General features: G+C 40.7%; 1 long non-coding RNA gene, 1 other non-coding gene and 2 pseudogenes across 2 annotated transcripts; 1 reads left to right on the plus strand and 3 right to left on the minus strand.

Moving 5' to 3' along the window:
• Nucleotides 1-1715: 1715 nt before the first annotated feature.
• Nucleotides 1716-21664, plus strand: LOC142861605 (uncharacterized). Its single transcript, XR_012912836.1, has 3 exons — nucleotides 1716-1794; nucleotides 5827-5876; nucleotides 20743-21664. It is a non-coding gene; the product is annotated as an uncharacterized LOC142861605 (long non-coding RNA).
• LOC109730975 (large ribosomal subunit protein eL43-like) lies at nucleotides 9120-16710 on the minus strand (annotated as a pseudogene).
• Nucleotides 21665-25071: 3407 nt separating the features above from the next.
• LOC142875378 (U7 small nuclear RNA) lies at nucleotides 25072-25133 on the minus strand. Its single transcript, XR_012922753.1, has one exon. It is a non-coding gene; the product is annotated as a U7 small nuclear RNA (small nuclear RNA).
• Nucleotides 25134-25838: 705 nt separating this feature from the next.
• Nucleotides 25839-26798, minus strand: LOC105873904 (large ribosomal subunit protein uL18-like; annotated as a pseudogene).
• Nucleotides 26799-27722: the final 924 nt, after the last annotated feature.

Here is a 27722-nt window from a genome sequence, read left to right on the forward strand (position 1 = left end):
TGGCCCCTCTCAGAATCAGTTCACACTCTCTGCACTTTATTCTTTCACACGTCTTTTTTCCTCAGAACACTTTTCCCTCAATTTTGTTTATGTACAGAGTTGTCAGTTCCAGATCATATTTGTCTAGTCTGAGAAGTATTTACTTTTATAATGTCAGGTTTTTAACATCCTGCGACTTCCAGTTGCTCAGCTATCCACTTAAATTGAGGTCAAAGTTGTATTCCTTGTGGTTTTATATTATCCCTATCTGGTATTCTTCCATTAAGGTGGCTGACAAAAGTGGCCATCTATGGATGCCTACTATGTACCAGACACTGTGCTTGTTGTGATTTGTAGTCCTCATACTTTGTAAAGGATCAGCTACCCCAGGTTACACAGACCAGAGGTTTATAGATAACCTGAGATTTTGACTTTTCACTCTGTCAAATTGGCTAGGTGAAATCATGTTAAAATAAATGTCCTGACAGCTTTAGGTGAGATTATGGTGAATGCCTTCTGTGACAATATGTATGTTACAAAAATAAGGAACCTGTGTATTGTATGGAAATCTATAAAAGGAAATAATTGAGCAGTCCCATGGACTTTTTGTTGCATAAGTGCTGTTTACAATTGAGCTATTTTCTATACTATGATCACTTTTTCTTTATTGCCCAATTTTTTGTTACATCTAAAATTAATTATTTCTGCAGTGACTATTAGATATGTGAGGAGCAAAAAGAAAAGAAAAAAATAGTAAAGTAAAAAATATAAAAAATAAAAATAAAAAAATAAAGAATAAAATTAATAACCATCTGTTTTTCATTTGCTTAGACTTCTAAGTCCTTAACTCTAATTCGGTCTTAAATTCTTGTCCCAGTTATGTAAAACTCCTTATTAGGTATCCTAACAATTTCAGTTTCTTGAGGACACCTTTAAGAACCTTCTGGCCTGCTCCAATCTGAAGCGGTTGTTCTGTAAACATAATACACAGCAGTCATCCTGTGATCTCCTTTCACCATTGTTCAGGGGATTCCCTTTACCTCAATCCTGTGTCTTCTTTCTTACTTCCTATTTTAATAGAGAACTTCCTCCAATAGTTTTTTTTGTTTGTTTTTGTTTTTGTTTTTGAGACAAAGTCTCACTTTTGTTGCCCTGGCTAGAGTGAGTGCCGTGGCGTCAGCCTAGCTCACAGCAACCTCAAGCTCCTGGGCTCAAGCGATCCTCCTGCCTCAGCCTCCCAAGTAGCTGGGACTACAGGCATGCACCACCATGCCCGGCTAATTTTTTGTATATATATTTTTAGTTGGTCAATTAATTTCTTTCTATTTTTAGTAGAGACAGGGTCTCGCTCAGGATGGTTTTGAACTCCCAACCTCGAGCAATCCGCCCGCCTCGGCCTCCCAGAGTGCTCCTCCAATAGTTTTATAAGGAAATGTGCGTGGGTACAGTTTTGGAGTATCCAGTCAGGGTCCAGCCAGGAAAAAAATTTCATCTTTAAGAGGGCACTTGGTGAAAACTTAGCGAAGGGACTATTTAAAAAGGTGTGAAGTGTTAAGAGAAGGGACTAGTACCAACAGGAACCCTGAGGCCTGAAGGGGAAAGAGGAAGGAGTGTTTACCAGAATCCAAAGAGACCTACAACTATAGGAAAGGGTTGCTCAACAAAATCTGTAGCCTTCAGTACAGGAACACAGCACTGACCTCTCTCTTTCTATCTCCTGGCCATTGTCTCACTTTGACCAAACCCAACCGGAAGCCAGCAGGCAAGAGGACCCAAGTGAAGCGATCCATGCATGTCTACCTTCCTGAGCAAAAAGTGAGTAGTAGAGAAGGATCTGGAGGGGCAAACAGGATATCCAACACATCTTATACATTTGAAAATGCATTTAATCTACCCTCATTTAGTCATAGTTTGGCTGAGTATAGAATTCTTAGGTTACAGATTACCTTCCCTTAGGTTTTTAAAGGCCTTTATCCTGTGTCTGCTAGATTCTAGTGTTGCCATTGAGAAATCTAAAACCATTTTGATTCCTAATCCCTTGCTATGTCTTCTTTGTTTTTCCTCCTTGGAAGCCTTTACAACTTCCACAGATTCCCTCTAACATAGCTGGCCCTCTTCCAATATCTGCACTTTCATACTTTTCCTTCCTACCAAGTATCGGAAGAATAATCCTTACTCTTATACTAAAGCAATCTCTGTGCACTAGATTCTATCTCCTGTCCTCAAGGACATTGTTTCAACAATTCTTCCCCCCTCCCAGCACACTTTTCTCTAAATAATCATTTTTTATCTGCACTAGATCATTGCCATTAGTATAATGACATTTATACTCTACGTGTTTTTAATTCTATCTTTAAAAAAAAGAAATTTCTCCGAACCCTAATCCTTCACCAGCTACTGCCATATTTCTTTCCTCTTCTTAACAGCAAAGCTCTTTAAAAAGGGTTGTCTCCGAGGCTGAGGCGGGAGGATTGCTGGAGGTCAGAAATTCGAGATCAGCCTGAGCAAGAGCGAGACCTCCGTCTCTACTAAAAATAGAAAGAAATTAACTGGACAACTAAAAACATACATAGAAAAAATTAGCCCAGTATGGTGGCACATGCCTGTAGTCTCAGCTACTCGGGAGGCTGAGGCAGGAAGATCGCTTGAGCCCAGGAGTTTGAGGTTGCTGTGAGCTAGGCTGACACCACGGCACTCTAGCCTGGACAACAGAGTGAGACTCTGTCTCAAAAAAAAAAAAAAAAAAAAAAGTGTTGTCTCTGTTTGTTGTCTTAAATTCCTCTTTCTCCTTGCCCTTATGAGCCGCTTCAATTAGTTTTTTAACCCCTGACTCCATAGAAACTGCTCTTACCCTTGTCAATGACCTCCTTGTTGCTCAATCCAAGGATACATTCTCTGTCCTTGTCTTTCTTGACCTAGCAATAGCATAGTGATACTGTTGCTTGTTCCTTCTGGGTATCCTTCTTCACCTGCCTTCCTGGTCGCCATGTTCTCTTGTTTTTGTTTTTGTTTTTTCTTTCCTCACTAGCTCCTCCTCCTCAGTCTCCTTTGCTGTTTTCTCATTTTCCTGACTGCTAATGTTTGAGGACTCCAGGGCTCAGTCTTGGTTCCTCTTCTCTTGGTGATGTCATCTAGTCTCAGTACTTTTTTTTTTTCCTTTTTGCTCCCCAAGTTCCAGAATGCACAGTCTCAGTACTTTAAATTCCCTCTATATGATAAAGACTTCTAAATTTATATCTCTAGCCCAAAGCTCCATCTGGAACTCTAAATTAATACATCCAACTGCCTATTCCACATCTCCACTTGGATATTTAATAGGCAACTCAAACTCAACATGTCCCAAACTGAACTTCTGAACCTTCCCTCACAAAAACTCGTCTACCTACTGCCTTCTCCAATAGATAACAACTCCTTGTTGCTCAAGCTGAAAACCCCAGTCATTCTTGACTTCTCTGTTTCTCTTATACCCCACATCAAATCCATGAGAAATCCTATTGTCTCTACCTTAAATATCCCTTCTACCTTCTACATACCTACGATCCAACTTCCTTTTTTTATTTTTTATTTTTTTTGAGACAGAGACAAATTCCAGATTCTCCTTGCCTTGCTTGCCTTTTTGCTTTTTACAGTACCTTCTAGCATGGTATAGAATTTGTTTATTTGTTAGAATTTAAACTCTGATAGGACAAAGATCTCTGTGTTCTTCAATAATGTACCCCAAGCTCTTAGCACTGAGAACATAGCAGGCATTCAGTAAAGATTCACTAAAGTAATGAATAAATGAATGAATCTACTCCTTGTCCCTAAGGTTCTAAAATTTCAGGATGATGTGTTTGTGGTTTTTTTTGTTGTTTTTCTTTTTTCTTTTTTTTGAGACAGAGTCTTGCTTTGTTGCCCAGGCTAGAGTGAGTGCCCTGGCGTCAGCCTTGCTCACAGCAACCTCAAACTCCTGGGCTCAAGCAATCCTTCTGCCTCAGCCTCCCAAGTAGCTGGGACTACAGGCATGCACCACCATGCCCAGCTAATTTTTTCTATATATATTAGTTGGCCAATTAATTTCTTTCTATTTATAGTAGAGACGGGGTCTCGCTCTTGCTCAGGCTGGTTTCAAACTCCTGACCTCAAGCAATCCTCCCGCCTCGGCCTCCCAGAGTGCTAGGATTACAGGTGCAAGCCACCTGCCCGGCCATGTTGTTATGTTTGTGTGTGTGTATGTGTGTGTTTTAAGAGGAGAAGGGAGTAGAAGTTCCTCATTCCAACATTCAAAAGCAGGAGCTCATTTTACAATATTTTAACCATTTTAAAAATATAAATCTTCTTAAATATATTATACTCTTGACTCCTTTGCTATTTTAACAGGTTGTATAAATATAGATTTACTTTTTGTTGGAGGCTCTGGGCTTCCTTAGGCTTATCAATGATAGTAACCTGTTGTTATATCAGAGAAGTGCTGAGGTCCTACTGGGACAGCTTTAGTGTTTCCCAGCTGGCTTTGCTTTTTAGTTTGGTTCCTGATCCACCTGAGCCTCGAGACCTGTAAGTGGGAAATGGAACACTACCCAGAGAGAGACAGCTCTGTCCTCTCTCCGGCTTTCTGTCTCTCAGAAGCTACAGTGTCTCTCCTTTCTACTTGTCTCTCTTCCCTCTTTTTTCTCTGCTGACCAGCATCCTCTGCTTACTCTCCGGTTTCCTTGAGACTTCATTGGGTATGTCTCCATCTCAAGAACAGTGATCATTTGACAGGCGTAAGGGCTCTGCAGAAAACTAGTTCGACAGGGCGGGGGACTCTTTGTGGGTCTGGAGGTGAGGGATAGAGAACCACTTCCTCTTTCTGTTGGAGATGCCTCCCTCTGTGTTTGGGAACCTGGACAAGGCAACCACCAGTGGAGCTGCTTCCTGTTGTAGCAGCTTCCACAGGCTGCCTTGGGCACGATTTCAAATAAGACTTGCTTCACCCACTGCGCCAAATGCTGCCAGTCACAGTTGACATAAATGCTGGCTGAAAAGCCAAAACCAAAAGAAAAAAGGAAGTAAGCAAGATGAGTGGACCCTTCAAGTTTGACTCTATGAGCAACACAAATAACAAAAGAGTGTTAAAAAGTACTTCAGAGTTTGAATATCCCATCACCTACAGAATATATGAATCTTTTTTTTTCTGAGACAGAATCTAACTCTCTTGCCCAAGTTAGAGTGCCGTGGCATTAGCCTAGCTCACAGCAACCTCAAACTCCTGGGCTCAAGCGATCCTGCTGCCTCAGCCTCCCAAGTAGCTGGGACTACAGGCATGCGCCACCATGCCCAGCTAATTTTTTCTATATATATTAGTTGCCCAATTAATTTCTTTCTTTTTTTTTTTTATTTATAGCAGAGACAGGGGTCTCACTCTTGCTCAGGCTGGTTTCAAACTCCTGACCTTCAGCAATCTGCCTGCCTCGGCCTCCGAGAGTGCTAGGATTACAGGCGTGAGCCACCACATGCAGCCTCACCTAGGGATTTTTATCAGGCAAGTCTTCTCAGATACAAGCACAAAGAGATGGGAAAATATCAGACAAGAGAATGAAATAGACTTTCTTGGTACTTTTTTTTTTTCTTCATAGAAAACACTAGAAAGAGTATCTCTTGAGTTTTTGGGGGGTTTTTTTGGTCTAAGGTGAAATTCCTCCTTTTTTTAAAAAAAATAAGTATTTGTGTGAACATCTGTGTGTCTGTGTGCAAATATACCTTAGAATTCAATTTTACAAAGAAAAAAAATTTTCTTGGCTTAGAGATGTATTGAGAAATAATCCCCTCTGAATATTTTCCTAAATTACCAGATAAGATTATAATTGGAATTGTCTTTCATTTCAGACTGAGCTCCTCACCACAACAATATCCATATCTGTTTTCCTGGAAAATGGGTAATGAATGGAAGGGTAACAACCTATAAAATCAGCACATTCACAGCAGCTTGAGTGGACAATCAATGAAGTGCACAGAGAAAACAAGGAGACTTATCTTTTAGACCAGAAGGATGTTTATTCTTCATGTATGTGTTTTTTATTTGGGGCGGGGGGGTTGTTATTGTTTTTGTTGAGGCAGTCTCAGTCTGTTGCTCAGGCTGGAGTGTAATGGCATGGTCATAGCTCACTGTAACCTCGAACTCTTGGGCTCAAGCGATCCTCCTACCTTGGCCTCTCAAAGCCCTGGGATTACAGGCATGAGCCACCTCGCCCAGCCTCATTTATATGTTTTAATTATCTACTTACATATTTTTCAATACAGAATACATAGGATTTTTAGAATGCTTAGTTGTTATTGTTTTAATCTATTCTTAACCACTGAAATGAAAAAAGGTTCATTGATTGATATATTAGCTGGACATGTATTATAAATCTGTTTGGAGGATCTCATATTCCTGTAATCAAATACTCTGAGATTCCAGTCTATTACCTTTTTTTCAGATAGTGATTTTAATACCACTTCTTAGATTTCCAGTGTTACATTCTGCCACCCTCTTTGCTTCCTGAAGAAGATATCTAATAACTAATTATATAGTGATCTGCCAACACTAGGTCACAAGGTAATTAAGTTTATCTGCTTTAGGGGCTCTGTGTTAGGCCAAATGGAAAAAATATGAAAATTTCTGGTATTTTTAGAAATATGCTATCTTTTGTAGCTGTAGGTGATTTCATATTCATACCAATTTAGCCTACTTTAGTCTAGAGCTAATTATGGTTTCTGGTTCCTCTTACTAAAAGTAAGCCTAGAATTATAATCTATTATATTCTCCACCAACAAAAACATTATGTATGTTTCTTTTCTTTCTCGCATGGGAAAAGGACGTATGTTTCTTTTATCCTTATGGGAAAGAGGATGAAAGTGTTGCCCAGTGGGAAATTGTTTAGAAGCAAAATGAATTATTTTACATAATATGAGATAAAAGAGTTGTTTTATTGGTAGATATTTTAAAGAGATTCTAATGATCCTAAACTTTATTCTATTTTATTTTCCTCCCTAGCCCTTTTATTTTTTAGAGACAAGGTCTGGCTATGTTATCTAGGCTGGAGTGTAGTGGCTATTCATAGGAACAATCGTAGCACACACTACAGGCCCAAACTACTGGGCTCAAACAATCCTCCTGCCTCAGCTTCTTAAGTATTAGGTTATTAAGTATGAAATGTCCGCTTCCCGTAAGTTCTGACAGTTGATATCTCTGACATTTCACTTTGACACTTCTTTTTTAATTTTTATTATGAAGGTACATCTTCATTCTTTCAAATATGTGGTTTAGTTTGAGATTATTTTTCAAAGTTTTCTTTTAGAACAATTTTTGTGAAACCATAGACAAGTCCAAAATTTGTGTTATTTTTCAATATGAGATCTTTCGTGGAACCAATGCTACACAGGCAGCTTGAAATATTAATGAAGTGTTTGGGAAGGATGTGGCTAATGAACGCATAGTACATCAATGGTTTAAGAAGTTCCATTCTGGTGATTTTAATCTTGAAAATGGGCCACGTGAGATACCTGAGACCAAGGTGGATAACGATGAGCTGAAAGTCGTAGTGGAAGCGAATCCATCTAAACCTATGCATGAATTAATAGCAAGGTTTGATGATACTATTCCAATAATATTGGACCATTTGAAACAAATGGGCAAGGCAAAGAAGCTGGATAGATAAGTACCACATTAAAGAAGCTGGATAGATGGGTACCACATGAATTAAATGATCATCAGAAGAGAAATCATCTCGAAGCTTGCCTTTCTTTGCTGTCACAACATAAAGGTGAACCATTTCTATACTGTATTAATATGTGTGATGACAAATGGATTCTTTTTGACAATAGCAAGCATTTGGCACAATGGTTGCATAAAGATAAAGTGCCAAAACACAGTGCAAAACCAAATATTCATGGAAAAAAAGTTAATGGTTTCTGTCTGGTGGTCCAGCGCTGGTATTTTCCACTACGGCTTCATGAAACCTGGTCAACCGATTATAGCAGGTGTCTACGGCAACCAATCAGACAAAATGATGAGGATGCTTGCGATTAAGCAGCCTAGATTGGTCAATAGAAACAGGCAAATCCTCATGCAAAACAATGCTCAACCACGTGTTGGACAAACAATGCTGCTCAAACTACAGACGTTGGACTTAGAAACTCTCTGTGATCCGTTATATTCACCAGACTTTGCACCAACTGACTGCCACTTCTTCCGGGCTTTGGACAACTTCTTGCAAGGAAAAACACTCAATTCGCAACAAGCTGTGGAAAACACCTTTTGAGATTTCATTGCCACTTGGCCCCCAGGCTTCTTTGCTGCTGGCGTAAACAAGCTACCATTAAGATGGCATAACTCTGTCCATAGTTTAAGCACATACTTTGATTAATTGTACTGCTTCTTGTTTGAGATATAATAAACTAAACTTTTGATTCAAAATCGGACATTTCATATTTATTTATTTATTGAGACAGAGTCTCACCTTGTTGCCCAGGCTAGAGTGAGTGCCATGGCGTCAGCCTAGCTCACAGCAACCTCAATCTCCTGGGCTCAAGCAATCCTCCTGCCTCAGCCTCCTGAGTAGCTGGGACTACAGACATTCACCACCATGCCTGGCTGATTTTATATATATATATATTAGTTGGCCAATTAATTTCTTTCTATTTATAGTAGAGACGGGGTCTCGCTCCTGCTCAGGCTGGTTTCGAACTCCTGACCTCAAGCGATCCTCCCGCCTCGCCCTCCCAGAGTGCTAGGATTACAGGCGTGAGCCACTGCACCCAGCCGAACATTTCATATTTAATGACCTGGGACTACAGATGCATGCCACTATGCCCAGCTTGATCCTAAACTTTTTACTACTGGAAACATAAAGTTGGAGTTGCCTAGTGAAAATGTGAAATGGAATGTGAATGGAATGGAATCATGAAGCAGAATGTCCTTTCTGATTCTTCCCTAGTCAATTTCAGGATTGTTTTGAAGAGTCTTACATCTTTATCCTATATTTCATAGTGTCATCTTATATTTCAGTTCACCCATTGGTAAATGAGGAATAAGATAAACTACATAAAGTAGATAAACTACTAGAATTTTCACCCTGATATACCATCTCTAGTTGTGATGGTGTTGTTGTTATATAAATTAACCCATTTAGTATAGGCTAGTGATATCTGAAAAGGCGGAGCTTCTGCTGGTCTTTCAATCCCTTCAATCATCTGATGGTGGACTTACCCTAATGGCTGAAGTGGTGTTGTAGGTCCAGGTACCACTGGCTACTGTTTTCATGCAAGAACCACAGTGCCAGATCCCCACAGCTTGTCTCTTCATCTTGGCTTTTCCACATGAGGAGCAAGGATTTGGTGAGCTGGCTGATTTCAAGTTTCTTCACCATTTTCTGGAGGGAGGCACCATAGTAAGTCCCATATTTACGGATGATTCCAAACTTCTTGGTGCATTTAGCCCTGTGGGTGTGAACTAGGTCTGAGCCCAGAAGGCTCTAGTTTAAGAAGTATATTTGTTGGCCATATGATCTCATGGTTTAAAGTTTTGTTTTAAATAACAACGACATTATATTGAGTCTGGCATTTTAGACTCTGTCTGCATTATAAAACCTAAGTATTGAATCAAACAGTGTTAATGATGGACAGTTAATTTGCATCATTTAGATGAAACAAAATATTTGGATTCAATCTTTGGGATGAGTTGCATGGGGTAATTGGTTCCAGTCCAGGTTCTAGAATGAGACCAATATGAGTTTAAGTCCCAACTCTGCCACTTGCTAGCTTCATGATCTGGAAGTTGTTTAAACTCTGAAGCCTGTTTCCCACTGAGAAAAGAAATTGCAGTGGATGTAAACAGATGGAAAACCATACCATGTTCATGGATCGACAGAATCAATATTGTTAAAATATCTATACTACCCAAAGTGATCTACAGATTCAATGCAATCCCCATTAAAATACCAACATCATTTTTTATAGATCTGGAAAAAATAATGCTATGCTTCATATAGAACCAGAGAAGACCCTGTAGAGCCAAAGCAATCTCAAGCAAAAAGAACAAATTAGGAGGCAGCAATCGACCAGACTTCAAGCTACACTACAAAGGTATCGTAACTAAAACAGCATGGAATTGGCACAAGAACAGAGACATAGACCGATGGAACAGGACTGAGAATCGAGATGTAAAACCATCCTCATATTGTCACCTGATCTTTGTCAAAGCAGACAAAAACATACACTGGGGAGAGGAGTCCCTGCTCAATAAATGGTGCTGGGAAAATTGGATAGCCACATGTAGAAGACTGAAACAGGATCTGGACTTCTCACCCCTCACAAAAACCAATTCATGATGGATAACAGACTTGAACCTAAGGCATGAAACCAAAAGAATTTTAGAAGAAAATGTTGAAAAAACTCTTATAGACATCAGCCTAGGCAAAGATTTATGAAGAAGACCCCAACAGCAATCACAGCAACAATAAAAATAAATACACAAGACCTGATCAAATTTAAAAGCTTCTGCACAGCCAATGAAACTATCACTAGAGTGAACAGACAACCTACAGAATGGGAAAAAATATTTGCATGCTACACATCCGATAAAGGGCTGATAATTAGAATCTGTACAGAACTCATGAAAATTAACAAGAAAAAAATTAAACAACTCTATTAAAAAGTAGGCAAAGGACATGAACAGAAACTTCTCAAAATAAGACAGCCTAATGGCCAACAAACATAGGAAAAGTTGCTCAATATCTCTAATCATCAAGGAAATGCACATCAAAACCACAATGAGTTATCATTACTCCAGTGAGAATGGCCTTTACCAAAGATCCCCAAATGACAAATATTGGTGTGGATGTAGAGAGATAGGAACTCTCATGCACTGCTGGTGTGACTGCAAACTAGTACAACCTTTATGGAAAATAATACAGAGATACCTCAAAGAACTCAAAGTAGAACTACTATTTGATCCAGCAATCCTGCTACTGGGCACCTAAAGGAAAAGAAGACATTCTATAACAAACACATGTGCACTCATGTTTATAACAGCACAATTGACAATTGGAAAGATGTGGAAACAACCCAAGTGCCCATCAATACATGAGTGGATTAATAAAATGTGGTATATGTATACCATGGAATACTACTCAGCCATAAAAAACAATGGTGAACTAGTACCTCTTGTATTACCCTGGATGGAACTGGAGGCCATTCTTCAAAGTGAAGTATCACAAGAATGAAAAAAAGCATCACATGTACTCACCATTAAATTGGCACTAACTGATCAACACTTACGTGCGCATATGGAAGTAATATTCATCGGATGCCAGACAGGTGGGAAGGGGAAGGAAGGAATGGGTAAATTCACACCTAAAGGGTGTGGTGCACACTTTCTGGGGGATGAACACACTTGTAGCTCTGACTCGGGTGGTCCAAAGGCAATATAGGTAACCTATATTGCCTTTGGTATTCATACCCCAATAATATTCTGAAATAAAAAATAAATAAATAAAATAAAATGAAGCCTGTTTCCTTAACTCTAATAGGGTTAGAGTGTGAGGAATAAACAAAAATGAAAAAATATGACACATAGAGAGGAATGAATAAATGTTAGCAGAAATGTTTATTGTTATTCCCATTTGAGGTAAATTTTTAAGGCTGTTTTGTAGAGCACAGTTTCTCAATCTTTATTTTTTTATTTTATTTTATTTTTCTTGAGACAGAGTTTTGTTGCCCAGGCTAGAGTGAGTGCCGTGGCGTCAGCCTAGCTCACAGCAACCTCAAACTCCTGGGCTCAAGCAATCCTCCTGCCTCAGCCTCCCAAGTAGCTGGGACTACAGGCATGCACCACCATGCCCGGCTAATTTTTTCTATATATATTAGTTGGCCAATTAATTTTTTTTCTATTTATAGTAGAGACGGGGTCTTGCTCTTGCTCAGGCTGGTTTCGAACTCCTGACCTCGAGCAATCCGCCCGCCTCAGCCTCCCAGAGTGCTAGGATTACAGGCGTGAGCCACCACGCCCGGTCTCAATCTTTAAATGGTTTTAATGTGCACACAGATCCTGTGGGCGCTTCGTTAAAATGCCTGTTCTGATTCAGTAGGACGGGGCTGGGGCCTGAGATTCTTCATCTCTAACAAGCTACTGGATGGATATCGATGCCTCTGAACTTCGAACCAAGGTTATGCTGCAGAAAGAACACAGGCTTTTAGGCCGGGCGCAGTGGCTCACGCCTGTAATCCTAGCACTCTGGGAAGCTGAGGCGGGAGGATCGCTCAAGGTCAGGAGTTTGAAACCAGCCTGAGCAAGAGCGAGACCCCATCTCTACTAAAAAAAAAAAAAGAAAGAAAGAAAGAAATTAATTGGCCAACTAAAATATATAGAAAAAATTAGCCAGGCATGGTGGCGCATGCCTGTAGTCCCAGCTACTCGGGAGGCTGAAACAGAAGGATTGCTTGAGTCCAGGAGTTTGAGGTTGCTGTGAGCTAGGCTGACACCACCACTCTCTAGCCCTGGCAACAGAGTGAGACTCTGTCTCAAAAAAAAAAAAAAAAAAAAGATATGCATGTTAAAGCAGAACTCAAAATAGCCCAACACTTCAGAACATAGCAAACACACTAGTTCCCTGTACATTGCTCTTATCGCAGAGGAGAGACCAGTCCTGCTGTTGGCAGCACTGACGTTCTCAGCATGCCTCCTCTCGCCACTCCAGCTGGTTTCTGATTGGTCTGCCAACTCCAGGTGTCGATTGCATCCTCGACATTGTCCTCTGCACTCTGAGCCTTCCTTGCCTCACTATCTCTCCCCGACAGAAAGAAACTGCTTTTGACTTTTGCCAGGAACAGGCCACCCCTGGCAAGCTGATCTGAGTTCTAAGCGCTCACAAAGAGCTTAGAGTTCTTGGATCTCATAAAACATTAGACCTGGGAGAAACTTCATAGTTCAACCACCGGGAAAACAACAACAACAACAACAACAACAACAAGAAGGAGCAGCAGTGTTAAGTAGCTTGCCCTGCCTCATAATTACCTAAAAACCTCTCAAAATAAAAGGCCTATTATAATATATTGTGTCTAACTGGAACTTTCTGTGTGGTAAAATTTCAATCAAGGAGTTTCATCTCTTATTTTACATTTGGTCATCCTCTCTAACTTCCTGCTAAAGGCCAAACCTTTTCTTTTTTCTTCTCCGATATTTTGAAATATACATGTTTAGAGCAAAAAGTTATTAAAGAAGATGAAAGGTTTTTCAGTGTTATCTCATTGAAATCCTTCTTGAACTCATATAGAATTTCCATTTCAACTTTTAATTGTAAAATGTTTCAAATAGGCAAATACCAAAATAAGGTCATATATACCTATCAATATGTTAGTACACACATTGTACAAAATAAATGTAATGTGATCGTAGAAAGTCTTTCTTTCTTAAAATTTTTAAAAGAAAGCCTACTCTGCTCCCATCTTTTTTCAATCTCTTCTTCCTTAGAGGTAATCTTTATCTTAAAAATAGGTAAATTTTGGCCAGGCTCGGTGGCTCACGCCTGTACTCCTAGCACTCTGGGAGGCTGAAGCAGGTGGATTGCTCGAGGTCAGGAGTTCAAAACCAGCCTGAGCAAGAACGAGACCCTGTCTCTACTAAAAATAGAAAGAAATTAATTAGCCAACTAATATATATAGAAAAAAATAGCATGGTGGCGCATGCCTGTAGTCCCAACTACTTGGGAGGCTGAGGCAGGAGGATCGCTTGAGCCCAGGAGTTTGAGGTTGCTGTGAGCTAGGCTGATCCCAGGCAACAGAGAGAGACTGTGTCTCAAAAAAAAAGAAAAATAAGTGAATTTCATTCTCATGTAGGTGTACATTCATACACTCAATTGTTTTGTATGTTTTAAAGTTTTACATACATAGTGTGTACATTTTATAATTTACTTATTTTACTTAATATTATGTTTTCAAGATTGAGCCATATGGACTGGGCAAGGTGGCATACACCCCAGGGCTTACACCTCTTACACCTCGTCTCATAGAAAAAAGATTGAGCCATATAGATGAATCTGAGATCATTCATCTTAATTGCTAAATAGAATTATAAATCACAGTTCATTTAATCCACTCTCCTTCATAGGAACAGTTAGGTTGTTCTATTAGACAATTCTGTTAGACTTATCACTAGATATCCCATGGTATTTTTTTGGTTTTATTTTTTGGTGTTTTTTTGTTTGTTTGTTTGTTGAGACAAGGTCTTATTCTGTTGCCCTGGCTAGAGTACAGTGGCATAATCATAGCTCACTGCAACCTCCAACTCTTGGATTCAAGTGATCCTCTTGCCTCAGCCTCCCAAGTCGCTGGGACTACAGGAACGTGCTCCCACAACCGGCTGATTTTTCTTTTTTTGTAGAGATGGGGTCTCACTCTTGCTCAAGTTGGTCTCAAACTCCTGAGCTCAAGAGATCCTCCCACGTTGGCCTCCCAGAGTGATAGGATGGATGACAGGCATGAGCCACCACACCCAGGGAATTTCCTATAGTTTTTGCAACTAGGCTAAATGGTATCTTTATTGGTCCTACATTTGTCAATTTTGCCTGAACTATTTTATTCATTCTGATAGCTTATCTATAAATAGATTTTCTTGTGGGGGGATGGTAATTGGATTATTAAGTTCACCATTTTCTTAATATTTTTTACTATGACCAGATAGAATAATTTGGATTTGTCAGAATTTTAGGAGAAGAGGTGGCCGAAAGGTAGGGTAACAGATGGCCTGGTGGTACTGCTTCTCTTTAAAGAGACAGCCAGAGCTGGGGAGCTGTCCACTCAAAGCTTCGTGTAGAGAGGGTCTATAGAGCTTTTGAAAGGGTATAACATGAGGATCTAGTTAGAGGCCCCATGAGATGGCAGATGGCTGCATAATCTGTAATGTGACCCCCTCCTTTATGTCCTAACGTGTTTTCAGTAAAAATGGAAAATAATCAATGTTTAGTCCCACTGATATTTTTTCAGGAGCCATAAGGAGGTGTAGCTTTGTATATGATGTATATGATACACAGGCTGTAGAATTAAAGCAGCCTTGTGATTCCTGGGGCTAGGATCCTAACAAGCATAAAGAAGTGGAATCTGGAATCCTGGAGAGGCGCTGGAGCTACCCAGGCTTGGGGAGTGCGATTCAAGCCAAGTTTTCTAAATTCTAAGCACAGGAAAAACCTCAAGTGAAATTTGGGTTTTCATCAACAACCATCTGATTTGAATATTTCCTCGTGTGGAGTGTACACTTTCAAAAGACAAGATTCCCTTACTTTTTTTCTAAAATTTATTCTTTCGAGTTTTGACTTTGCTAATTCTTTGGACTTCCTTGAAATTAGAGTGTTTGTAAGCTGAGGGACATGAAAAGAAATACCACCTTCCAATTATCTCCTCAGTGGTTTGTCATAAAGCCAAAATTTCATCATTAGATTCATTTCCTATGGGCCTTCTACCCATAGAATGATTTAGGGTCTTGTGTTAGCTGAGAGAATAATAAACTAATACATGTATTGAATAATAAATTAATGTTAATGTAGGTTAGTTTATCCATTTAACCCATTGCTATCAAGGAGAAGATAGTAGGGGAAGATCTTGTAGTCTAGGGTCAAATCATCCGGGTTAAATCCCCACTCTATCACTTCCCAATTCTGTGTTATTTGAGACAGTTACTTTACCTGTGTGTGCCTCGATTTTTTGTCTGTAAAATGGAGACATTACTTAGAACATAGGGTGGCTGTGCATGCTAAATGCCAAGCACTTAGAACAGTGCCTGCCCTATGGAAAGTGTTATTTAATATCAGCCTTAGTTATTATTATCCTTAAAGAGAAAGCAAAACCCTAAAGAAATGGTCTGTAGGACAGCTCGTTTTGCAAGAATAATGAGATAGGGAAAATCTACACACAGTGTATGGCTGAAACCAAACAATGGAGGCAATGAGGGAAGGGACATCCGGGTAAGAGTGGAGGTTTGAAAGAAGAGGTTTCAAAAGAGAAGAATTTGCTCCTTGGAAGTTTTGCATAGAACAATGTTTACATGCCTAGTTCCCACATTTTGGAAATTCGAGTTCTCTATCATATATTAGAGTTCTCCATGCAGTTTCCATAGCTCTTATTGCAATAACAATGCATAACAAAGCACCCCAAAACTCAGCGGCACTAAGTATGTATGTATTTATTTATTTTTTGAGACAGAGTCTCACTCTGTTGCCCTGACTAGAGTGCCATGGCATCAGCTCACAGCAACCTCAAACTCCTGGGCTCAAGTGATCCTCCTGCCTCAGCCTCCCGAGTAGCTGGGACTACAGGCATGTGCCACCATGCCCGGCTAATTTTTTCTATATATTTTTAGTTGGCCAATTAATTTCTTTCTATTTTTAGTAGAGACAGGGTCTCGCTCTTGCTCAGGCTGGTTTCGAACTCCTGACCTTGAGTGATCCGCCCACCTCGGCCTCCCAGAGTGCTGGGATTACAGGCGTGAGCCACGGTGCCCGGCCCTAAGCATGTATTTATTGCTATGTGTATGCTGCTAAGCTGGAATTGGCTCCCCACCATGGATCTGCTCCACATTGTTGGTTCTGTGGTCCAAGCTGAAGGTCAGTGACTGCCTAGGCCATGTTCTTCTGGTGGAGGTCAGTAGCTCCCGGAATCCTGGCCATGAAACTGACGTACTGTCAGTTCTACCCACTTTCCTTGGCCAAAGCAAGCCTCATGGCCAAGTCCTACATCCATGGGACCGGGGAAGCACTATTTGCCCATGGAGGCCAGGAGGGCAAGGGGTGGTTATATATTGAACAAAAATCATTCTATATCTCTGTCTAAGATTTTATAGTTTTGATCATGTCTCCTTTTAGCTTTTATTTTTTCAGAATAAAGAATCCTAGTCTTTTTCTCAATCTCCCCCTTCCTACATGGCTTTTCTCTCTGGTCTCTTCACCCTTTTGTTGGCTTTCTTGCCTCTATGCCCCTATTGAGCTGTTAGCTTCAGGATAAAGTTGGAAATAGCGTTCAATATCTTTTTCTGGGATCAAGATGAATAGAAAAAGTGAAAGAAACTAACATTTTGAAGTCAACTGTCAAGCACCATGCTAGATATTCTTGATACTATGTTAGGTATTATTCTTCATGCATTTTCTCCTTGAGTCTTCAGAAACTCAAATGCCTCTGAAACTAGGAAGGCAAATGAGTGAAGTGAGTGGGATATAATTTTTCTTACTTCATACATAACTGCATTTCACAGCAGTACCACTTATTTTATTCACAATCCAAAGAAACCCTTGTTGAAATTTAAGCCCTGTTTTTCAGTTAATAATTTTTCATCAGACACCTTTTCTCCACACCCACTACAGCTCTTCCTATGGACCACTTTGGAATAATATGTTGCATTATCTTCTTTAGACATAGATACTTTGCACAGTAAACATTTATTTATTTATTTATTTATTTATTTATTTATTTATTTATTTTTTGAGACAGAGTCTCACCCTGTTGCCCAGGCTAGAGTGCTGTGGCGTCAGCCTAGCTCACGGCAACCTCAAACTCTTGGGCTCAAGCAATCCTTCTGCCTCAGCCTCCTTAGTAGCTGGGACTATAGGCATGTGCCACCATGCCCAGCTAATTTTTTCTATATACATAATAATTGGCCAATTAATTTCTTTCTATTTTTAGTAGAGATGGGTTCTCGCTGAGGCTGGTTTTGAACTGCTGCCCTTGAGCGATCCGCCCGCCTCGGCCTCCCAGAGTGCTAGGATTACAAGCGTGAGCCACCACGCCCATCCTAAACATTTAGAAATATTCTTTTCCACAAAGAACACTGCTATCCCATAATATTCTTTAAATATGTATTATCCCTCCTGATCTATATTTAATTTACCCACTCTTGTTAGGGATATACATACAGAGATACTTCATTTTTCTCTTGATTATAAGAAAACAACTACACAAGAGTGATGACAAATGACAACTGACACTCGGCTGTGCTCCCTGGGGTTTTTATCAGGAATGATGAGGACTGTGGTGAAGTATAGACTACGTGACCACCCTAGAGGGGGAATCATCACTCAGCTCCAGACAGTCATTGCCAGTTAGGAATTCAAGCCCAGCACTGCTAGATCTTCTCTTTCTCAAGACAAGTCAGGAACTCAGATTTCTTTCATGTGCAATTTCCCATTTTTAAATGTCACCAACTATGTTAGTCAGGATAGACTAACTAGGCTATGCTGTATAAACTCAAAAATGTCACTGGTTGAGCACATCATACAGAGCATGATGCAGGTCAGCAGGGCTCTCCTCTAGCTGGCAACTCAGGGGACCAAGATCCCTTTATCCCGTGATGCTATCACCTTGACATATGGCTTTCAAGGTCACACCACAGGGGAAGAAAGAGAGGAAAGATGCACACAAGCTCTTAAGTGGTGGGAAATGTCACACAATTATTTCAACTCACAGTCCATTGATCGGGTGAAGTTGCTTGATTCCAGAGAAGGCAGAGAGATGAAGGGGAACAATTGGATAGTTGATGGCCGCTACCTGCTACTGCCATGGCAATTAATTCAAAATAAACAGACAAACCAGAAAAACCTCTGGGCAGATCAATCAAAATACAAGTGCAATCTAGTCCCTACCCAGATGCTGTCATACTAGAGTAATTATCCTACCACTGGAAAAACACTGAGGCTTGAAATGAATAAAGTGTCTTGCACAAGCCTCACAGCCAATGAATGGGGGAACTAAGTCCACATTCTTTTTCCATACCATGCTACTTATGTGTTTTTTTTAATTAATTGAATGATATAGATGGACACCCATACTTCCTAAACACCCCTTAAAACTATTTATGTATGATATTAAATAAAATCTCACAATTAAACAAGAATTCTGTTAACTCCAATATTTGTATAGACTTTGTTGTCCAGTGGTTCTCAAACTTGAACAAATGTCAGAATCAGCTGGAGGGTTTGCTGGAACACAGATTGTTGAGTCCCATCTAAGAGTTTCTCATTCATTAGATCTGGGATGGATGGGGATGAATTTGCATTTTTTTATTTTTATTTTTTTTAACAGATGGGCTCTTTCTCTGTTGTCCAGGCTGGAGGCTGCAGTGCAATGGCAAAACTGTGGGTCACTGCAGCTTTGAACTCCTTGGGCTCAAGCAATCCTCCTGAGTAGCTGGGATAACAGGCCCTTGCCACCATGCCTAGCAGAGTTGTGCATTTCTCTTTTTTTTTTTTATTTTGACACAGAGTCTTGCTTTGTTGCCCAGGCTACAGTGAGTGCTGTGGTGTCAGCCTAGCTCACAGCAACCTCAAACTCCTGGGCTCAAGCAATCCTACTGCCTCAGCCTCCTGAGTAGCTGGGACTACAGGCATGTGCCACCATGCCTGGCTAATTTTTTATATATATATTAGTTGGCCAATTAATTTCTTTCTATTTATAGTAGAGATGGGGGTCTCGCTCTTGCTCAGGCTGGTTTCGAACACCTGACCTCGAGCAATCCACCCACCTCGGCCTCCCAGAATGCTAGGATTACAGGTGTGAGCCACCGTGCCTGGCCAGAGTTGTGCATTTCTAATGAGCTCCCATGTGATACTGAGGCTGCTGGTTTGGAGATCACACTCTAAGAATCACTGGATTAGGCCGGGTGAGGTGGTGGCTCACGCCTGTAATCCTAGCACTTTGGGAGGCCAAGGCAGGAGGATGGCGCAAGGTCAGGAGTTCTAAACCAGCCTCAGCAAGAGCAAGACCCTGAGACCCTGTCTCTACTAAAAATAGAAAGAAATTAATTGGACAACTAAAAATATATATAGAAAAAAATTAGCCAGGCATGGTGGTGCATGCCTGTAGTCCCAGCTACTTGGGAGGCTGAGGCAGGAGGATCACTTGAGCCCAGGAGTTTGAGGTTGCTGTGAGCTAGGCTGATGCCACCGCACTCTAGCCCAGGCAGCAGAATGAGATTCTGTCTCAAAAAAAAAAAAAAAAAAAAAATCACTGGATTATTAATAGAATTAGGTCCTGAGTCCTGGACAGCCCAGACAACAAACTGGGTGTGGATGGGTCACTTAATCTCTGAGTTTCCATTACTTCACCAGTATAGTAAGCACTTTAGACTAGTTATATGTATCATTTTATGACTCTATGATAAAGAACTATTTTTAGGTTGAGTGCAGTGGTTCACGCCTGTAATCCTAGCACTCTGGGAGGCTGAGGCGTGAGGATCGATTGAGCTCAGAAGTTTGAGACCAGCCTGAGCAAGAGTGAGACCCTGTCTCTACTAAAAATAGAGAAATATTAGTCAGGGTGGTGGCGCATGCCTGTAGTCCCAACTACTTGGGAGGCTGAGGCAGGAGGATGGCTTGAGCCCAGGAGTTTAAGGTTGCTGTGAGCTAGGCTGATGCCACAACACTCCAGCCTAGGAGACAGAGTGAGACTCTGTCTCAAACAAAAACCAACCAACCAAACAAACAAAAGAACTATTTTAAAAATAAACAAACATTAAAATACCTCAGGGGCCAGGGAGGGCATATATTAACTGGAAAGGGACATGAGGATGCCTTCTGGTATTCTAAATATGTTCTAGCTCTTGAAATGGATGGTTGTTAGATGTGTATACTAGGTTAAAATTCATCAAGCTGTACATTTAACATGAATGTATATTATGCACTTTAATATATGTATATTAACCTTAATAAAAAGGTCAAGAAAATATGCTTCTTGTCAAAAATGGAATTAAAGTGCTTTTATACTAATTCTGATTTTCATTTTTAGTGTGACAACAGCTAATATAATTTTTATTGCCTTGCATAAATAATATCCATCAAGATAATACAAAGTGATGGAAAATAAAGTTTTAGCATCCATGCATCTGTGCAGCTATGGGATATTAAAATTGCTGCCAATATGAACTTAGCTCCTCATTCTGTTCACCTGGAGAGACCAAGGCAGTAAGGAATCTTGGAGTACTGCAGTGGTGGAAATATCAGACCGTGTTCTCCTGTGTTTTATAAATTCAACCTGGGCATCACAAAACACTTTGGTTCCCAAGTGACTTAGCTGAATATCATCCAAATAATCAATGTTATTTGAGAATGATGATGTAAAGGATTTTGCCTGTTCCAAACTAAAGGAGAGAAGGATCAGATGTACAATTCATTTATATTGACTCGATTTTATGGATTGGACCAAAAAACAAAACACAAAAAGACAACAAAAAAATGTTAAACAGTGCAGCCATTCCATCTTATATTCTGGACGAGAAGCATATGCCCTGGAAAGAGAGAGAGTGGGAGATATGAATCTGCAGATCCCTGCGTCAATCTCAGTAGAGCGCCGGAGTTAAGAGTACAGCTCCTCCCAATGCTGTGCTCAGCGACATCACACCGGGAGTTTGAAATTGGCCTCGGTGAGAATATTTACACCACGGATATTGGCAAATGCTGCAAATCAGGATGACTTATGTCAGGGAGCTGGCTTACCAGCACATCACTCCTCACCTGTCTCGTGGGGACATTTCGACACCCTGCTTTTAGTGTCTAAAGGTATGGATTTTTTCATACAACACGAAGCTTCCTTGAAAGTCAACTATTTCGTCTGGTGCTCAGTATAAGAAAGAGCGAGCTGTTCCTGCATCGGAAGAAAAGTTGACTGCTTTGGGCTCATGCAGAAAGCCGGTTTTGTGTCTGTAGGTCCATAAAGTCATATTTATGTCTAAAGCTATCTTGTGATTGATTTCAGGTTTTTTTTCAATATATATTCAAGATATTTCAAAGGTAATTGTGTGCTAATTTAAGACCATAGTCACTGTGCAAGCCATGGCTTCCAAGTGGGCTTATTCCTGTATGTGTGTCCCGGAAATTATTCATTTTGGTGTTAGTCACTGGGAGACTGGGCCAGATGTAACTAGGGACCAGAGCTGCATCTTGATACACTAAGCCAGGGATACTTCATTGCTGTGATAATCATGATTTGCTCAGAATTTACTGAGAATCCTGGTGATGTTTTAGAAGGAGCATTCGCTTTCACAGAGTTAAGGGGTTTAGGGGTACAATCTAGAATTTGTAACTAACTATATTGGATAAATAAGTTCACTTCTCTGGGCGTTGGCATCTTCATCCAAGGGATGAAGGGGTTGGAGTGGATAATCCCATGTCTCCTCTAGCTCTTCAGAAGAGAAAAATGAAACCAGCTTACAGCCAATGAGTAGCCTGCAGTTGTAAAAAGACAGTATGCATATAAATATGCAACATCATACGCTGTGATTGAAAAAGATACTATGTGCTACTGCCCCAATATGTCCCCTCCATGTGTCCTCTGGCCCCCATTATGTGAGTTTCTGCATAGGGTTAGAGCAATATTGTAGCAAGGAGACTGGAAGAATAACTCTACCATTTCTGAGCTGTGTCTTTGGGCACATTACTTAACCTCTGTGAGTCTTAGTTTCTTCATCTATAGATGGATAGGTTGAACATCTACTTACAGGGCTATTGAAGATTAAGTACATGAAAGGGCTTCATAAGGTAAAAAGAATAACTCAAATATTGTTTTGTTTGTTTGTTTGAAACAGAGTCTCACTCTGTTGCCCAGACTAGAGTGCAGTGGCGTCATCCTAGCTCACTGCAACCTCAAACTCCTGGGATCAAGCAATCCTCCTGCCTCAGCCTCCTGAGTAGCTGGGACTACAAGTGAATGCCCCTATACCTAGCTAATTTTTAAATTTGTTGTAGTGACTAGGTCTCACTGTGTTGCTCAGGGTGTTCTCAAACTCCCAGCCTCGAGCAATCCTCCGGTCTCAGCCTCCCAAAGTGCCATGGTTATAGGCATGAGCCACTGCACCAAGCCTCAAATATTAATTAATATTCATCATTGTAGCTTGGAAAGTGATTAATGATGTCAGAATTACACTGAAATTCTCCATGCTTCACAATAATAGAACAATAGCCTTAAAAAGAGATGAATATTCTGTCTAGAGCATTCCAAGACATACTGTCAATGTATAAAGACCAATGAGCCTGTAATCTTAGCACTCTAGGAGACCGAGGTTGGGGGATTGTTTGAGCTCAGGAGTTCGAAACCAGCCTAAGCAAGAGCAAGACCCTCTCTCTGCTAAAAATAGAAAAAATTAGTCAGGCATGGTGGCGCATGCCTGTAGTCCCAGCTACTTGGGAGGCTGAGGCAGAAGGATCACTTGGGCCTAGGAGTTTGAGGTTGCTGTGAGCTAGGCTGATGCCACGGCACTCTAGCCTGGGCAACAGAGTGAGACTCCGTCTCAAAAAAAAAAAAAAACCAATGAACTGTTTATAACTCATGAAATAGTTTATAAATAAGTTGATTCTTAGAGATTGAACAATGGATTATTCTATCTGAAATTAGTTAAGCCTTTTATTTCTCTTTCTTTCTGTTGCTAATTGCACGTATTAATGTTAGAAGAAAATAAAAAGCAAGAGAGAGCTATGCTGCCCGAGAAGGGACCAGCTGACCACCAAGTGGTCCTCCTTGGCTGGCACCCTTATTGCCCTCCCCCCAGCACATAGCCCCCAGGTCATCTCTCAAGGACAGATTCACATTAGCAGAGTTCAAAGAGACTGATGTATAAAGCAGAATCCTATATTAGTTTTTATTTATCTATTTATTTTTATTTCAGACTATTCTGGGGGCACAAAGGTTTTGGTTACATGAATTACTTTTGTATAGTTTGAGTCAAAGTTGTAAGTCTGTCCATCACCCAGATAGTGTATATTTTATGCATTAGATGTGAATGAACCCATCCCTTTCTCCCCAGAATCCTATTTTATTAATTTGCAAAGAGAGCCTTAACTGCTGAGGGGCTGAATATTTGCACTTTTTGGCCAGTAAGTTCTAGACACTTATGCAAATAACAGCTATATAAACAGAAAACCCAAATTATAGTCGCTCAAACAAGATAGAAGTTTCTTTTTTCTATAAAAGAAGTCTAGACCGATATAGAAGTTTTGATGTGTCACCTGGGATATAAGCTTTACCTTTCTGCTCTGTCATCCTCAGCCTGTGGCTTCCTTTTTCAAGGTCACCTCATGATCCAAGATGGCTGCTAGAGATCAGTCATGATGTCCACATCCCAGGCAACAGTAATAAGGAAAGAGGTTAATGAACTCATATTTGGTAAAGGGTAAAAAAAAAGAAAAAGGAAAGAAAAAAATATTAAAATATTTAAATAAATTAAAAAAAAAAAAGGAAAGAGGGATATACCATCTGTTTTTCAAGAGACTTCCCATTAGTGTCATAAACATTCTGCTTACATTTCATTGATAAGAATCTAGTCTCATAGCCACATTTAGCTGCAAGGACAGTTGAGAAGTGTAGTCTTGCAGCCTGTCACATTGCTAGCCCAGTTAAAATTGACACTGTTATTAAGAAAGGAAGGGAAAGGATACTGAGGTAGGCATTTCTGCTGCAGCAGCCAAATTATAATCATAAGGTGGCTGACTGAATGACAAAGAGAGTCAGGTCTGTGGTTTAAAGAGCTAACAGCCAAGGCTGGGCTTCTCAAACTTCTATGCGCACATGAATCACTGGGGATCCTGTTACAATGCAGATAGTGATTCAGAATATCAGACATTAGCACTGAGATTCTACATTTCTAACAAGCTCCTGGGTAATGCCAGTCTATGGGTCACATTTTGAGAAGGGCCTAAAGCAGCATTCTCAACACTATTGGTGCTTTCTCTAAAAATCAGAGGGAAATAGCTGCTGCATCCAGAGCATTGCATGGGCATCCGTGGGCTGGGGTTGCTGGGTTTGGAGTGAGTACAGACTAGGTAAAGCTTAATGCAGTTTGCTCCAACTGAACCTAGTACGGCAACTTTTCCTTTCAGAGCATCTGGCCTGTGTACAGACTGATGGAAATTCCCTAAAGTCGAGTTGAGAAAGAGGGAGGAGTGAGAAAGCAGTTAGGGGAAAATAGCCCCCTTGGGTGTCATGACCTTGAGTCAGAATTCAGCCTGTTGTCCTGCCTAAGAGAACAGTCCTTGGCTAAACTAAGGCAGGCATTTAATTTTGTACTGCCTTGGGAAGTGCCTATGCAAATTCCTTTTTTTTTAAATTTTATTATTATTTTTTTAATTGGGCCTTCCAGTAAGGACCTGAAGACCTGCTAGACAAATTCTAAAAGAGTTGTAACTGCAAATTCCGTAAGTAGAACCTAAGGACATTAAAACAGACCGGGGGCCCAAGACATCCACCTTCTACCACCCATGGAAAAAACCAAAAACGACAACATTAAGCATCTCTTTCTGGTCAGACGCGGTGGCTCACGCCTGTAATCCTAGCACTCTGGGAAGCCGAGGCAGGCGGGTTGCTCAAGGTCAGGAGTTTGAAACCAGCCTGAGCAAGAGCAAGACCTGTTTCTACTAAAAATAGAAAGAAATTAATTGGCCAACTAATATATATAGAAAAAATTAGCCGGGCATGGTGGCGCATGCCTGTAGTCCCAGCTACTCGGGAGGCTGAGGCAGGAGGATTGCTTGAGCCCAGGAGTTTGAGGTTGCTGTGAGCTAGGCTGATACCATGGCACTTGCTCTAGCAGCCTGGGCAACAAAGCGAGACTCTGTCTCAAAAAAAAAACAAAAAAAACTCTTTCTTTGCCCTGCTCCTACTTAGCCCAATTCCAGATCACAGAGGGTGATCCTTTTGATGTTTGTGGAAGCCCACATTTCCATCAACTGTCCATTTTTACTAGTTAAGCCATTGCAACAGGGCCACATAATGAAAGAGATCCGGGCTACTAATACATATATTTTATATACATATAGAGACTTTTGTTTTAGCTGCTTAGTCAATAAGTTTATTGTCTTTATCAGAAAAATCCTCATAGAAAATTGCTGTTTGGTTTAGCTTTCAGCAGCCTGCTCCTGAGCTCTGAGGAAGCTTCCCTTCTTTTGAGCTACCCAAGCTTTCTTCTGGATAAGGGATATGTGGGGACGGTTCCATCTCTTCTTTTTAACTTCTTTCTTGGGCTTCTTCTCACAGACCGGACTATCTCGTATAACAGCCTGAGCTTTCTCATACGTCTCCTCCGTCGTGTCTGGAGTAACATTCTTTCTGTACCGAGAGAACTGTTTCTTGTAAGCATCTTCCTCTTCCTCCATTAGATAACGCATATAATCTGCAACATTGGGCCCCACGATGGTGCTTCCGATGTACTGCAGCATTAAATTCCTTGCTTTCGGAATCATAACCGGGGAATCATTTGGAACTGCGAGGGACAGGCAAGCCTCCACCCCACAGCTCCCTTCGGGGCTCCAAGAGCTTTAGTGCCAGTGGCAGTTCTGGCAAGACCCGAGTCCAAATAGCACGTGAAAGCCCCAGGCTGGCCAGGCACCTCCACTCGGCCTTCACAGACCTTGTCCACGCCAAACCTGCTGAGAAACCTGCGGGCCAACAGCATGCCTGCGCAACACGCTGCGGCATAATTTGCAGGCCAACCTGCACACCATATTTTGGTGGTTCGTGCGCATAAGCTGTGCAGACTGTCACATCCTCTGCGACACAGGCATAGGCAATCTGATAAATGACACGTGAGTTACACGAGCTATCATTCTGTATTTGGGTGTGTTGTGCTTATTTTTATCCTGTATCACCAAGCGTTTCCCAGTGTAACAATCAGTTTTACCCTCTTGTTGTCTTCTATGTTTTTTTATTTCTTTTTATTTTATTTTATTATTTTATTACTTTTTCTTTTCTTTTTATTTTTTTCCCCATTGGATGCCAAGTTCTATCTCTTGTCTTCTAAATTTCACTTGGTATCTCATAAAGTAGGCCTTATTCTTGACAACTTTAACACACCCCATCCTGCTGAATAGAGAATCAAATCCTCAGATCCACACATACTTCTAATATATTTTAGACTCTTGGAAGATTTATTTCTAGTGACAGAAAGCCAAAAGAGAATTATACGAGAATGTGCTGTGTATTTGAAATATTTACTTTTTTTTTTTTTTTTTGAGACAGAGTCTCACTTTGTTGCCCAGGCTAGAGTGAGTGCCGTGGCGTCAGCCTGGCTCACAGCAACCTCAATCTCCTGGGCTCAAGCGATCCTACTGCCTCAGCCTCCCGAGTAGCTGGGACTACAGGCATGCGCCACCATGCCCGGCTAATTTTTTGTATATATATTTTTAGTTGGTCAATTAATTTCTTTCTATTTTTGGTAGAGACGGGGTCTCGCTCAGGCTGGTTTCGAACTCCTGACCTTGAGCGATCCGCCCGCCTCGGCCTCCCAAAGTGCTAAGATTACAGGCGTGAGCCACCGCGCCCGGCCTAAATATTTACTTTTAATACATGTATAATTGTAATATATATACAAAATGCAATGACTTAAATATAGATGAGGTCAAAAGACTAAATTTGAGGCCCTTTGTGACTGGGAGGCCGAGGGCAATGGCCCTCTTTGCTCTCTGTGACAAGCTTTGGGAAGCTTTGGGACCAGACACCCACCCTGTCTTCCCATCCCCAATGTGCTTGGGTGGACTCTATAATGTGAGCTATAATACTCACTGTCTACCCAATATCCACCCCTCTCTTCTTCCTCACTAACAAAACTGCAATTTTGTTTCAGGGGCAATGTACCAATTGAAATAAATAGCCTCCCTTATAGCTTGGTATGGACCATGTGACCCATTCCTGGACAAAAGTCCACTGGGTGAGGTTTCAGCAAAATGATTATTTTAGTGATAGAAAGGGACAGACTTCTGACTTATGGATTTTGCTCTTGTGCC

Source organism: Microcebus murinus, chromosome 1 (genome assembly GCF_040939455.1).
Source record: "Microcebus murinus isolate Inina chromosome 1, M.murinus_Inina_mat1.0, whole genome shotgun sequence".
NCBI classification, from domain to species: Eukaryota; Metazoa; Chordata; class Mammalia; order Primates; family Cheirogaleidae; genus Microcebus; species Microcebus murinus.